Genomic DNA, 13,949 nt, shown 5'->3' on the forward strand with positions numbered 1-13,949 from the left:
TGGTTTTGATTTGGATTTCCCTGATGGCTAATGATGATGAACATTTTTTCATGTCTGTTAGCCATTTGTATGTCTTCTTCAGAGAAGTGTCTGTTCATCTCTTCTGCCCACTTTTTGACTTGATTATTTGTTTTTTGGGTGTTGAGTTTGAGAAGTTCTTTATAGATCTTGGATACCAGCCCTTTATCTGTAGTGTCATTTGCAAATATCTTCTCCCATTCTGTGGGTTGCCTCTTTGTTTTGTTGACTGTTTCCTTTGTTTTGTTGACTGTTTCCTTGTTTTGTTGACTGTGCAGAAGCTTTTTATCTTGATGAAGTCCCAAAAGTTCATTTTTGCTTTTGTTTCACTAGCTTTTGGAGATGTATCTTGAAAGAAGTTGCTGTGGGCGATGTCAAAGAGGTTACTGCCTATGTTCTCCTCTAGGATTTTGATGGATTCCTGTCTCACATTGAGGTCTTTCATCCACTTTGAGTTTATCTTTGTGAGTGGTGTTAGAGAATGGTTGAGTTTCATTCTTCTGCATGTGGCTGTCCAATTTTCCCAGCACCATTTATTGAAGAGACTGTCTTTTTTCCATTGCGTGTTTTTTCCTGCTTTGTCAAAGATTATTTGACCATGGAGTTGAGGGTCCATATCTGGGTTCTCTATTCTGTTCCATTGGTCTATATGTCTGTTTTTGTGCCAGTACCATGCTGTCTTGGTGATCACTGCTTTGTAATATAGCTTGAAATCGGGCAACGTGATGCCCCCAGCTTTGTTTTTCTTTTTCAACATCTCCTTGGCGATTTGGGGTCTTTTCTGATTCCATACAAATTTTAGGATTGTTTGTTCCAGCACTTTGAAAAATGTCATTGGAATTTTGATCGGGATGGCATTGAAGGTATAGATTGCTCTGGGTAGCATAGACATTTTAACAATGTTTATTCTTCCGATCCATGAGCATGGAATATTTTTCCATCTTTTTGTGTCTTCTTCAATTTCTTTCATGAGTGTTTTGTAGTTCCTAGACTATAATCCTTTACCTCTTTGGTTAGGTTTATTCCGAGGTATCTTATGGTTTTTGGTGCTATTGTAAATGGAATCGTTTCTCTAATTTCTCTTTCTACAGTTGCGTTGTTAGTGTATAAGAAAGCAACTGATTTCTGTGCATTGATTTTGTATCCTGCCACATTACTGAATTGCTGGATGAGTTCTAGTAATTTGGGGGTGGAGTCTTTTGGGTTTTCCACATAAAGTATCATGTCGTCTGCGAAAAGAGAGAGTTTGACTTCTTCTTTGCCAATTTGAATACCTTTTATTTCTGTTTGTTGTCTGATTGCTGTTGCTAGGACTTTTAGTACTATGTTGAACAACAGTGGCAAGAGTGGACATCCTTGACGTGTTCCTGATCTTAAGGGAAAGGCTCTCAGCTTTTCCCCATTGAGGATGGTATTCACTGTGGGTTTTTCATAGATGGATTTTATGAACTTGAGGAATGTTCCCTCTATCCCTATACTCTGGAGAGTTTTAATCAGGAAAGGATGTTGTATTTTGTCAAATGCTTTTTCTGCATCAATTGACAGGACCATACGGTTCTTCTCCCTCCTCTTATTAATGTGTTCTATCACATTGATTGATTTGCGAATGTTGAACCACCCTTGCATCCCGGGGATAACTCCCACTTGGTCATGGTGGATGATCCTTTTAATGTATTGCTGGATCCTATTAGCTAGGATTTTGTTGAGGATTTTGGAATCCATATTCATCAGGGATATCGGTCTGAAATTCTCCTTTTTGATGGGGTCTTTGCCTGGTTTGGGGATTAAGGTAATGCTGGCCTCATAGAATGAGTTTGGAAGTCTTCCTTCTGTTTCTATTTTTTGAAACAGCTTCAGTAGAATAGGTATTATTTCTTCTTTGAATGTTTGGTAGAATTCCCCAGGGAATCCATCAGGCCCTGGACTCTTGTTTTTTGGGAGGTTTTTGATCACTGCTTCAATCTCGTTACTGGTTATTGGCCTATTCAGGTTGTCAGTTTCTTCCTGTTTCAGTCCTAGCAGTTTATAGGTTTCCAGGAAGGACTCCATTTCATCCAGATTGCTCAGTTTATTGGCATATAGTTGTTGATAATCATTTCTAATAATTGTTTCTATTTCCTTGGTGTTAGTCATGATCTCTCCCCTTTCATTCATAATTGTATTAATTTGGGTCCTTTCTCTTTTCTTTTGGGTAAGTCTGGCCAGTGGTTTATCGATCTTATTAATTCTTTCAAACAACCAACTTCTAGTTTCGTTGATCTGATCTACTGTATTTCTGGTTTCTAATTCATTGATCTCTGCTCTAATTTTAATTATTTCTCTTCTAATGCGTGGCTTAGGCATCGTTTGTTGCTTTTTCTCTAGTTCTTTAAGGTGTAGAGTTAGTTGGTGAATTCGGGATTTTCCTATTTTTTTGAGTGAGGCTTGGATGGCTATGTATTTTCCCCTTAGGACCGCCTTTGCAGTATCCCATAGGTTTTGGACCGATGTGTTTTCGTTCTCATTGATTTCCATGAACTGTTTAAGTTCTTCTTTGATTTCCTGGTTGACCCAAACATTCTTGAGCAGAGTGGTCTTTAGCTTCCAAGTGTTTGAATTTCTGCCAAATTTTTTCTTGTGATTGAGTTCCAGTTTTAAAGCATTGTGGTCTGAGAATATGCAGGGAATAATCTCAATCTTTTGGTATCGGTTGAGACCTGATTTGTGACCCAGTATGTGGTCTATTCTGGAGAAAGTTCCATGTGCGCTCGAGAAGAATGAGTATTCTGTTGTTTTAGGGTGGAATGTTCTGTAAATATCTGTGAGGTCCATCTGGTCCAATGTATCATTCAAAGCTCTTGTTTCCTTGTTGATTTTCTGCTTAGATGATCTGTCCATTGCTGAGAGTGGAGTATTGAGGTCTCCTACAATTAACGTATTGTTATCAATATGACTCTTTATTTTGGTTAACACTTGGCTTATGTAGATGGCTGCTCCCATGTTGGGGGCATAGATATTTACAATTGTTAGATCTTCTTGTTGGATAGACCCTTTAAGAATGATATAGTGTCCTTCTGTGTCTCTTATTACAGACTTTAGTTTAAAATCTAATTTGTCTGATATAAGAATTGCTACCCCAGCTTTCTTTTGAGGTCCGCTGGCATGGAAGATAGATCTCCATCCCTTCACTTTCAGTCTGGATGTATCTTTAGGTTCAAAATGAGTCTCTTGTAGACAGCATATGGATGGGTCCTGTCTTTTTATCCAATCTGCAACCCTGTGCCGTTTTATGGGAGCGTTTAGGCCATTCACGTTGAGAGTGATTATTGAAAGATATGAATTAATTGTCATCATGTTGCCTGTGAAGACGTTGTTTTTATAGATTGTCCCTGTAAATTTCTGTTGGAGATCATTCTTGGGGTCTTTCTCCTTTTATAGAACCCCCCTTAATATTTCTTGCAGGGCCGGCTTAGTGGTCACATATTCTTTCAGTTTCTGCCGGTCGTGGAAACTCTGCATCTCTCCATCCATTCTAAATGAAAGCCTTGCCGTATAAAGTATTCTTGGCTACATGTTCTTCTCATTTAGTACCCTGAATATGTCTTGCCAGGCCTTTCTGGCTTGCCAGGTCTCTGTGGATAGGTCTGACGTTATTCTGATGTTCCTCCCTCTGTGCGTAAGGAATCTCTTCCCCCTAACTGCCCTTAAGATGGTTTCCTTGGTTCTAAGATTTGCAAGTTTTACTATTACAAATACAGATGTATTTACAAATAGATGTTCTAGTCCTCTCTCTCTCTCCACTCCCTCCGGGATTCCAATTATTCTGACATTGGAATGCTTCATGGTGTCACTTATTTCTCTGATTCTATTTTCATGGATTCTGAGTTGTTTTTCCCTGGCCTCCTCTTTTCCCTTTTTATCTATTATATTGTCTTCCAGGTCGCTTATTCGTTCTTCTGCCTCAGTTACCCTAGCTGTTAGATTATCTAGATTGGATTGGATCTCATTGATAGCATTTTTCTTCAGTCTGACGCTCTCCCAACTGAGCTATTTTGGCTGTCTTCATTGATAGCATTTTTAAGTTCTGCCAATTCACCTTTCATTTCTGCCCTTAGAGACTCTATGTTGCCATTAATTGATTTCTCCATTCTAGCCATTGTCTTCACAATTGCTACCCTGAATTCCATCTCCAACATCTTGGTTATATCTGCATCCATTTGTAAATCTGCCGCATAAGTCATAATCTCTGAGTCTTTTCTATTTTGGGGGCTCCTTCTCCTAGTCATTCTGTTGATGGGTGTTTGAGGGAATGTATAGAGTCGAAATTATTGACCAGCACCCAAGCAAGATGCACCTGTTTTCTTGGGACCTTAGGGTTGCTGGCCTCTTGTTTTTGCAGCCTGTCTTCTGCGGGAGGGGCCTGCCGCGCTGTTACTCAGGCAACCCTGTTGGGGGCGGAGGGGGGGAGTTGCCCTGCCCCCCTGTGGTGGGGGATGGGCTCAGCGGGAATCAGTTTTTGGGGCTTTTGTTCTCTGGCGGCTTTCCCTGGCGGCTTTCTGCGTCTCTTCCGCGAGTCAGAGCAGAAGAGACTGTTTCCCACCCTCTGCCTCAGAGCAGAGAGACCGCAGTCTGTTCTTCAGTGAGCTCTCCAGGCCACACCGTCTCCGTTTCTGTCCCTGCTGCTATAAACTGCAGCGTCCTGGGTTTTGCGCCCCTCTGCAGCGCTCCCAGTCCTGCCTCCAGGTCGGGGTACGTCTCTGCCCTTTGTGCTTCTAAAACCGCCAGCCACTCCCAGTTCAAGTGCGGTACCCCGCCGCTCTGGGTTTCCGTCCCAGGGGCGGCCCTAAAGTCCTTTCCCCGCCACTACTGGTCTGCGAGTCTGCGCCCTGTCCGCAGCGCGTGAGGATGTCGCTCACCGGCGGTGTAGGATCCCCACGTCCAGGCACCCTCCCGCTGCCATTTATCCTCCGATACCTGCCCGCGGAATCACGGCTCCCCGCTTCGTACCTCGAAACCAACCGCCTGCGATATTCTGTTTGTAGATATCCAGATCTTCTTGCATCTCAGGCTGGTTTCCTGGGTGCTCAGAGTGGTCTGGTAGATATCCAGCTCAATCCCGGGGACCAGTTGAAATAGGGTCCCCTACTCCTCCGCCATATTTCCCCCCTCTCTTATATTTTAAATTTGAAAGATTTACATCATTTCACATTATTCTTCAAAAAAAGTTGGTAGGTGTAACCAAGGATGCATTTTGATTTTTTTTTTTTTTTTCCAAAACAAAGGATCTGCCTACCCCAAAGGGAATTCAATTCCTTGTATCTGGACAGATAGAATTGCTTTCAGCACTTAAATGGCAGCCTCCCTTACACTACCCCTTCCCCTCAGATTTTACCCATCAAGGCTTGGAAAATCTTAGGAATGGCCAGAACTCACCTTATACTTACACCACCTGAGTCTGGTACTGAATCACATACTGCAATATTTTTAGTCTCTGAGGCTAGACCTCTGTATTTATGAACCATGATGGCTGGAATAAAGGAAAAAACTAAAAGTATCCTAAAACTGCCAGAAATGTTCAGATAGCCCTCCAGGTTGTATAGCTATAATGAAAAAACTGACTCCTGGTTGCTTGGAATAGCCTTGAATATTGGTAAAGTCAACCAAATATAAATACCTCAAGCTGGGTGGTAATTGTTTTCTTTAGTAATGGAAAGTATGTTTCTTGAAGAGAAAGACAAATTTTTTAAAAGTGTTTTTTTCTCCTGCCATCCTCATTTATTGATTGGTCTAGGATTTCTATGGAGAATATTTGACATGACTAATAAGTGTTTTAAAGTTCAATGAAGAAACTGCCTGGACCATTAATAGCTTAAAAACAACAAATAAGAGTAAAATACAATTTCCAAATGGTTGAGTCTGGGTATTATCTTTTTGGTAATAATAATAAAGATAACAAGGAACATTTATGTAGTGCTTTAGAGTTTACAGAATGTTTGGTGGGTTACCATTAGGTCTATTTTAGGGATGAGCACTCTGTTGGAGCCCAAGCTAGTAAGTAACTGCAAATCTCATCATTCAGATAACTAGTGGAAATTCATGGTGGAGGTGGGGCATAGTTCTCCCTCTTCCCACCCCCTGTGTTGCTTCTGCTTCCGCTTCTGCTAGGTTCCTCCATTTTGTCTGCCCTGCCACTACCTGCCCCCAGCTTTCTGGGGGCTTCTGCTGCCTTTGAGACCAAAGGGATGAGGAAGTCTCTGCCACCAATGAAGCTGACTATGACATGTTACTAGATTGAAAACAAAACTACTAACTCAGATTCTTATACTTATGTATTCATTCTGGCTCACCCTCAGCCCCATTTGGTGGATATTTGCTAGTACACAAACTTTTGATGTCACCAGATTCTGTATTTTTCCATTACCTAGCTGAGGCCCACTGTTGGCAAATACTGAACTTGGTGAAGTTAGGAATCTAGAATCAGGAAATCCGTTCCTGGAGGAGCCAAGGGAAGTTTTAAGACCTGTGAGTCCTGACTGACCTTGGGGACCTGGTAATGAGATAACGATGATGGATTTTGCTCTGAGGACACTTTCTTCCAGCACCATTCCCAAGATCAGTACCCATGTGTGTTGCCTGCAGAGTGGGAGAGACCCAAGCTTTCTAGCCATTGTCTTGTCTGCTCAGAGAGCTCTAAGTAGAACTGCTCCTCCCCTTGAGGTTCAGCCAAATGGAACCTTCTTTGTGACCTCTGAATTCCTATTGCTGAGGAAAGAGGAAAACGCTGGGTTGTGGGGAGCTCATCAGGCCTGTACAGAAGACAGGATTTCTGACTCTTCTCAGAAGGCAGATTTTTGTTCCTCATCTGCACATTAATAAAAATACTATCCAGTAGTGGTAAGTCAGAGTCTTCTTTATTATATCTTATTTTAATTCCTTTAAGTTATTCCATTAGGATGTTACTGTGTGTTGTCATTTTGGTGTGCTCTGTTTCTTTGGCTGTTCTGAGTTTTGTATGTATGTTATTTGGATGGGTGTGGTAGTATTTTCATACATATATTTGCTAACTAGAGGATATGTCTTTCCCCTTTGGAACTGCTGTTATTGAAAGAATGTTTCTTTATGTGTGGTTCATGGTTAAGCTTTACCCATGTTTGGCTCTGTGTGGTTGTTTTCTTTTTAAACATATACCCATGTACATATTATTAAATAAGCTTTCTACTCCGTGTTCCCCAAGAGAAACCATGCACAAAAAAAGGAATGTAGTAGAAGAGGAAATTCCAGCCCATCTGTGCTCTTGGTTACTTTCTCAGACAAAGGTTAAAATCTTTACCACAGAAAGAAACTCTTGCTTGTGAGATGGGTAGAGGAACCCATCAGGTGTTTTAAGTTTATTTTCTTGGCTTCCCTCTGGTCATTCTCCCAATCTCTGTCATTTTCTCCAGGGTACCCAGGACCAATGTGGACCTCTCTTGCAGCTAGTTATCTGGGCCTTTGTGTTCTTTGCCTGACTCCTGAAGCATGACATTGAACCTGGAGGATTGTAGTCTCTTAAGATTTGGGAGTTTTGAGGGGCAGAGAAGAAAGTTCTGACCTAGGTTAAAGTTTGAGATCACAAGTGCCCAGAATTCTTTTCTTTTCAAGTACTGAATGAATCAATGTTACTGCTCTGTTCAAACTTCTGCCAGCTTCTTTCATTAGTATCTTCTCCTTCTGATAGTGTCATAAAGCTGCTGCATCTAATACCAGTGGAGATGACCACTTACAGGACTAGTATGGAGAAACTAGTATGGAGAATTTAACATCCCTTAGCATTTGAGCTTCCTCAGCTAGCAGGGTTTGTCCAATTTCTTACTGACCCAATGCCGATAGAGCAGTGCTTATTTGCATGGGAGACTTTATCTTCTTGGTAGAGGGATAGATAATCCATAATATAAGAAAGAACAGGAGAGGAGAGCACTGAACTTGTCGCTGCTGTTATTGCTGCTGCCCTTCTCCTCCTCCTCCTCTTCCTCCCCCTCCTCCTCCTCTTCCTCCCCCTTCCCCTCCTCCCCTCCTCCTCCTCCCCCTCCCCCTCCTCCCCCTCCTCCTCCTCCCCTCCCTTCTCCTCCTCCTCCTCCCCTTCCTTCATCTCCCCCTCCTCTTCCCCCTCCTCTTCCCCTCCCCCTCCTCCTCCCCCACCTTCATCTTCTCCTCCTCCTCCCCCTCCTCCTCCTCTTCTCCCTTCCCCTCCTCCTCCTCTCCTGCCTTCATCTCCCCTCCCCCTCCTCCTCCCCCTCCTCCTCCTCCTCCCCCTCCTCCCCCTCCTCCTCCCCCTCCTCCTCCCCCTCATCCTCCCCCTCCTCCTCCTTCCCCTCCCCCTTCCCCCTCCCCCATACTTCTTCTTTTCTTCTTCTATTGCTGTTATTGTTGCCCGCTACCTGCTGCTCTGACAGTAACTGCCGCTGATGCTGCTGTGGCTGGTCCTCTTGCTGCTAGTGCTCCTAGTACTAGTGGCGGCAGGATCTAGTACTAGTACTTGTGTTGCTGTTGCTAGTCACCATCCACATGGTCAGTTCTGTGCTCGATGCTGTAGGAATTTAAAAAAAAATCATTGTCAAAGACTTCAGGATGTTTCTAATTTATATAAGACTACCCTGAGAAATAATGGCTGGGAAGCAAGCACAATAGTTACCATTTATTTAGCACCAATATGTGCCAGATGCTTTACATAATTAGCTCATTTAGTTATCTGAGCATCTTAAGAGACAGGGCTTACTATTAACCCTTTTCAGTAGATCTAGAAACTATGTTCAGGGAGGGCAAGTAATGTGCCCGTGATCACACAGCTAGTGAGTGACAGAGCTGGGATTTAAACTTAGGTCTCTCAGGCTCTAAAACTTACTCCATTTTCACTAGGCTGGCCTGTAGTCTTTATTATTTTGGGACGATTTTATAATAGTGTCTGGAAACAGCAGGGCCTGTGTCATGAGAAAACTGAAACACAGAGACTATGAATGACCCTCAGAGCTGGTTACCAGGACTGAGACTCAGGACTCCCAATTCCCAGGCGATGTTCTGCTTCTCTACGGAGCAACAGTGTTTTACTGATTCTGTATTTATAAAGCAACCATGCAAATTACCACAGGCCCAGAGACTGAAAATTCGGCCAGGGGGACAAGAGGTCTAGCAATTATGAAGATTGTGTACTTCCTTGTATACTTGCCATGCCATGTACTTTGTGCAGCTGTATTCACTTTGATCAGCAGCATTGTCTTATAGCACCTTTGCCCCCTGAGCAGCACTGGGGTCGTAGAACAGAAATAAATGTCAGGTCTGGTGGCTGAAGAGTTGGGAGATGTATGTATTGCTTTGCTCAATGAGAATTTATTGAAAATTTAGTCTATGCCCACCAGTGTCAGATTGTACCAAGTTTTCTTAGACAAGATGTTTGTAGTTGGTGGCCTCTAAACTGCAAGGAGTTGTTAGAAGCTCTTTAAGGCACAGTTTCTTCTCCATGATCTGTACATGGCTCACATATCGTGGATTATTGGAGTGAGCACTTCCTCTTTTTTCCATTGCTGGCTGAATTCTGGGCTGCTACTGGGGAACCAAAGTGGCGAAGGTAGGATGCCTGAAAAGGTGTGTTAATGAGGGAGGGTCTGTGTTCCAGATGTAAATATAAACATTTTGAGGATTATATGTTATGCCTTGGAGGTTAAGGGTATAGCTCTGTAGTGAGTCTACCTACTTAGGTTTGAATCCTGGCTCTGCCACTTAAAGCAGCAAGATCTTAGGCAACTCTGGGTACTTCTGTTCCTTATCTGTAAAATGAGAATGAGTACTTGTCTCCCAGGATGCCTTTTTTTTTTTCTCCCAGGGTTCTCTAAAGATTAAATGAATTAATACATATTCCAACAGTGCCTGTCACATAATTAGCTATTATAAGCATAAATATTATTATACTTTTTTCCTCATTTCTCAAAAAGTAGCTCACATTTGACTAAAATATTTGAATGCCTTACTCTATATACCTTTTCTGTATATGCCTCCTTAGTACTTTAGGCTGAGACTGGATTTTTATTTATTTTTATTTTTTAAAGATTTATTTATTTATTTTAGAGAGAGAGAGAACACATGCATACAAGTGGGGGATGGACAGAGGGAGAGAAGCTTCAGGCAGATGCCCCACTGAGTCTGGAACCCAATGCGGGGCTGAATTGGGGCTCAATGTGGGGCTCAATGCAGGGCTTAATCTCACTACCCATGAGACTCGACCTGAGCTGAAACCAAGAGTGGGATATTTAACCGACTGAGCCATCCAGGCGCCTCTTAGGCTGAGAGTGTATTTTTAAAAGGTAGCTTTTAGATACAATGAAAAATGGGAGAAATATAACAATTTATAGATTAATAGAAGAGCCCATTTCTAGGAAGCCAGATAAGAAGGAAATATTTGGAAACTCTGTTCGAGAACTAGCACTTAGAGTATGCCTTTTCCTAGTTTAAATTATGAGGGGCTCCATATCCCTCTTCCTTCCCAGACGGAGACTTCTTTAAGTCACATTCAAGGTCCTTTCCTTCTGTTTCCCTGTCCAGCCTTATCTTGCACACTCCCCTCACCTTTTGTAAGTCAAGTGAACAAGGAGAGTGTAAATCACTACAAATATGTCATTCTTAGTAGAAAAACCTCAAAAGTTCCTCTTTTAGCCATAGCAAGTTTGTAGTGATTTTTGATGTACATTTATATACACTTATACTTCACATAGTGCAACAAATTTACTCTCTATTATTCACATGTGAATTATTTAGTTCAATGGTTCTCAATTCTGACTGATCACTAGAATAATTTGGGAGGCTTTGAAAAATACATGTAATAGTTCAGATATTATAGTGGCTTATTTCTTTTCATTTAATAATCCACTGTGGATATTTCTGGTTGAAGAGCAATTCTCTTCCACCGATGATGCAGGGTTGTCTATCCTGGGGGCTTAGGGATTCCATCTCTGTCTTCTTGGTATCATCTGGTTTGCTAGGCCTTTCTTCTCTTCCCCATCAGAGTTTACCTCTTCCAGGAAGTGACAACATGGATGGACCTTGAAGGTGTTATGCTGAAATAAGTCAGAGAAAGACAAATATTGTATGATCTCACATGTATGTGGAATCTTAAAAAATAAACAAATGAAACTCTTAGATACAGAGGACAGATTGGTGATTGCCAGAGGTGGGGGGAGAGAGGTGGGCAAAGAATTGAAGGGGGTCAAAATGAAACTTGGATAAATGCTTTGCTCAAGGACATACACTTAGGTGAGTACAGAGCCTACGGAGGAATTTAGGTTCTAGAGCGTACATTCTTTTACAACTTCATACCTTTCCTCTTGCCCCTTTCCTTCTCTCTGCTTCTCCCCTTCTGCTTTCCCTCATTTTCTTTCCCATTTTTTCCCTCCTCCCTCCCTTTTCCCTGCCTTTTTTTCTCTTCCTCTTTCTCCTATCCCTCTGACTCCCCTTTTCCCCGCTTTTTCCTCTTTTCTTCTCTTTTCTCTTCCTTCTTTTTCCTTCTCCCTTCCTCTTTATGCATTCCTCCTTTCCCTCTTTCTTAAGGCACTTACAAATGTGGCATTTTAATTCTTAGACTCTCATAATGGTATTAGGTAAGCAGAACAGTTATTCCTCATTTTACAGATGAGGAATCTGAGAGACGTTAAGTGACTTGGCCAATTTCCCATGGCTAGTTCATGTTTGGGCTTCAACCTAATTGTCTTCCCACTAGTCTGATTAGTGCCTGTCTCACAGCATGCACCACCTTGCAGGTATCAATGGTTGCTGATGGCAGATGGTGATACCTCTCCTCCAAAACATTCATTAGCTTCCAGCTGAGTGGAGTGAATCTTGAGGTAATTTAGGAGCCAGAGCAGGTTTGTGAGGGAGACCATGGGGCAGGTGGGACTTGGATTCTCCTCAAATTCCACCATCTGAGTAAAATTTACTCATAAAGCTGTCTCCTGCAAAAGAGGACTCCAAATGGATTTCGGAACCCACCAATGCACGGGAGCCCTACCCAGCGATCATCAGAAGCAGCATCTCAGAGTGGAGCCTCTTTTGGGCGTGGGTGAGTGTTGGTATTTACCTTTTTCAAAATCACCACTTGAAGTCCCACGTAGATAAATGGTGCTGGCTCATTTTTCCTTGGGGCATCATCTTTTTCTTCAGTGTCGCTCATCTGGTGTAGCGTATTCGTGGCATTCTACAGCAAGTGACTAACAATTCAAAATGTTAACCACACATTATTATAGTGCTGACTGACCACAGCGGTCACTGTCTACAGTTACACCACACTTCTTGGGTGTTTAAAACATTGAGCCAAGAACCAACACACCAAGTAAAACAGGCCTTGAAGTATTTTCATTTTATATTAGTTAGGAAAAAGGTTTATTTCTTGGCCAAATTCCATACAAGATCTGGATGTCTTTTTGTTGTTGTTGTTACTGTTTTCTTTTCTCCCTCCAGTTTTGCTGAGGTATAACTGACGACATTGTAAGATATGGAAGTGTACAATGTGATGATTTGATGTATGTATACTTTGTGAAATGATTACCACAGTCAAGTTAATTAACACACCTATTACTTCACATAAATTACTTTTGTGTGTGTGTGAGAGAATGCTTAAGATCTACACTCTTAGCAGATTTCAAGTGTATAGTACTGAAAATTTTTACTCTTTGACTAAGATCTCCCTCCAAGTCCTGGGCAACCACCATTCCGCGGTTTCTATGAGTTTGGCTTTTTTTTTTTTTTTTAGATTCCACATATAAGGGATACCATACAGTATTTTTCTTTGGCTTTTTCTACTTAGCATAACCTTCCAGGTTCATCCATGTTATCACAAATGGCAGGATTTCTTTCTCTTTTATGGCTGAATAATAATAATAATAGTAATGATAATGATAATAAAATACGCACACACAGATATATATGTATATGTATATCTCCCACATTTCTTTATCCCTTCATCTGTTAATGGACACTTAGGTTGTTTCCGTATCTTGGCTATTGTGAATATTGCTGCAATGATCATGAGAGTGCAGCTATCTTTGAGAGACTGATTTAATTTCCTTTGGATATATACCCAGTAGTGGGGTTCCTGCACCATATGGTAACTCTATTTTAATTTTTTGAGGAACCTCCATACTGCTTTCTATAATGGTGGTACCAGTTTACATTCCCACCAACAGTATATAAGAGTATAAGGGCTCCTTTTTCTCCACATCCTCACCAACATTTTTTATCTCTCTTCTCTCATTTTTTGATAATAGACATCCTAACAGGTAGGAGGTGATATCTCTTTATGGTTTTTTTGTTTGTTTATTTCAAAGATTTATTAATTTACTTGTATGTGTGTATGTGTGTGTGTGTGTGTGTGTGTGTGAGAGAGAGAGAGAGAGAGAGAGAAGGCTGGGGGGGAGGGACAGAGGGCGAGAGAGAGAGAATCTCAAGCAGACTCTGTGCTGAACTTGGAGCCTGATGTGGGGCTCAATCCCAAGACCCTGAGATCACCTGAGCTAAAACCAAGAGTCAGATGCTTAACTGACCATACCACCCAGGTGCCCCTCATTGTGGTTTTGATTTGCATTTCCCTGATTAATGATATTGAATATCTTTTTATATTTTGCTATTTGCTATATGTATATCTTCTTTGGAAAAATGTCTATTCAGGTCCTTTGCCCATTTAAGAATCTGATTATTTATTTTTTTGCTATTGAGTTGTAAGAGTTCCTTATATATTTGGGATATTAACCCTTTATTGGATATATGGTTTGCAAACATTTTCTACTTTATTGTTTCCTTTGCTGTGCAGAAACTTTAGTTTGGTGTAGTCTTACTTGTTTATTTTTGCTTTTGTTGCCCATGCTTTGGTGTCATACAAAAAAAACATCATTGACAAGACCAATATCAAGGAAATTTTCCCCTATATTTTCTTC

The 13,949-nt window shown here is 41.5% G+C and overlaps 1 protein-coding gene across 2 annotated transcripts in view; it reads left to right on the plus strand.

The window, feature by feature from the left end:
* Positions 1-6,875: 6,875 nt before the first annotated feature.
* Positions 6,876-13,949, plus strand: part of AKAP6 (A-kinase anchoring protein 6) — a 491,158-nt gene continuing 484,084 nt past the window's right edge. Inside the window, exon 1 of one of the 2 annotated variants that reach the window (XM_078053548.1) lies at positions 6,876-6,891. The gene's annotated coding sequence lies outside the window, so the exon portion shown is untranslated. The remainder of the gene's footprint in view (positions 6,892-13,949) is intronic. The other variant, XM_078053547.1, reaches the window with a different exon arrangement.

The sequence above is a fragment of the Halichoerus grypus genome, chromosome 8 (genome assembly GCF_964656455.1).
Source record: "Halichoerus grypus chromosome 8, mHalGry1.hap1.1, whole genome shotgun sequence".
Lineage (NCBI taxonomy): Eukaryota > Metazoa > Chordata > Mammalia > Carnivora > Phocidae > Halichoerus > Halichoerus grypus.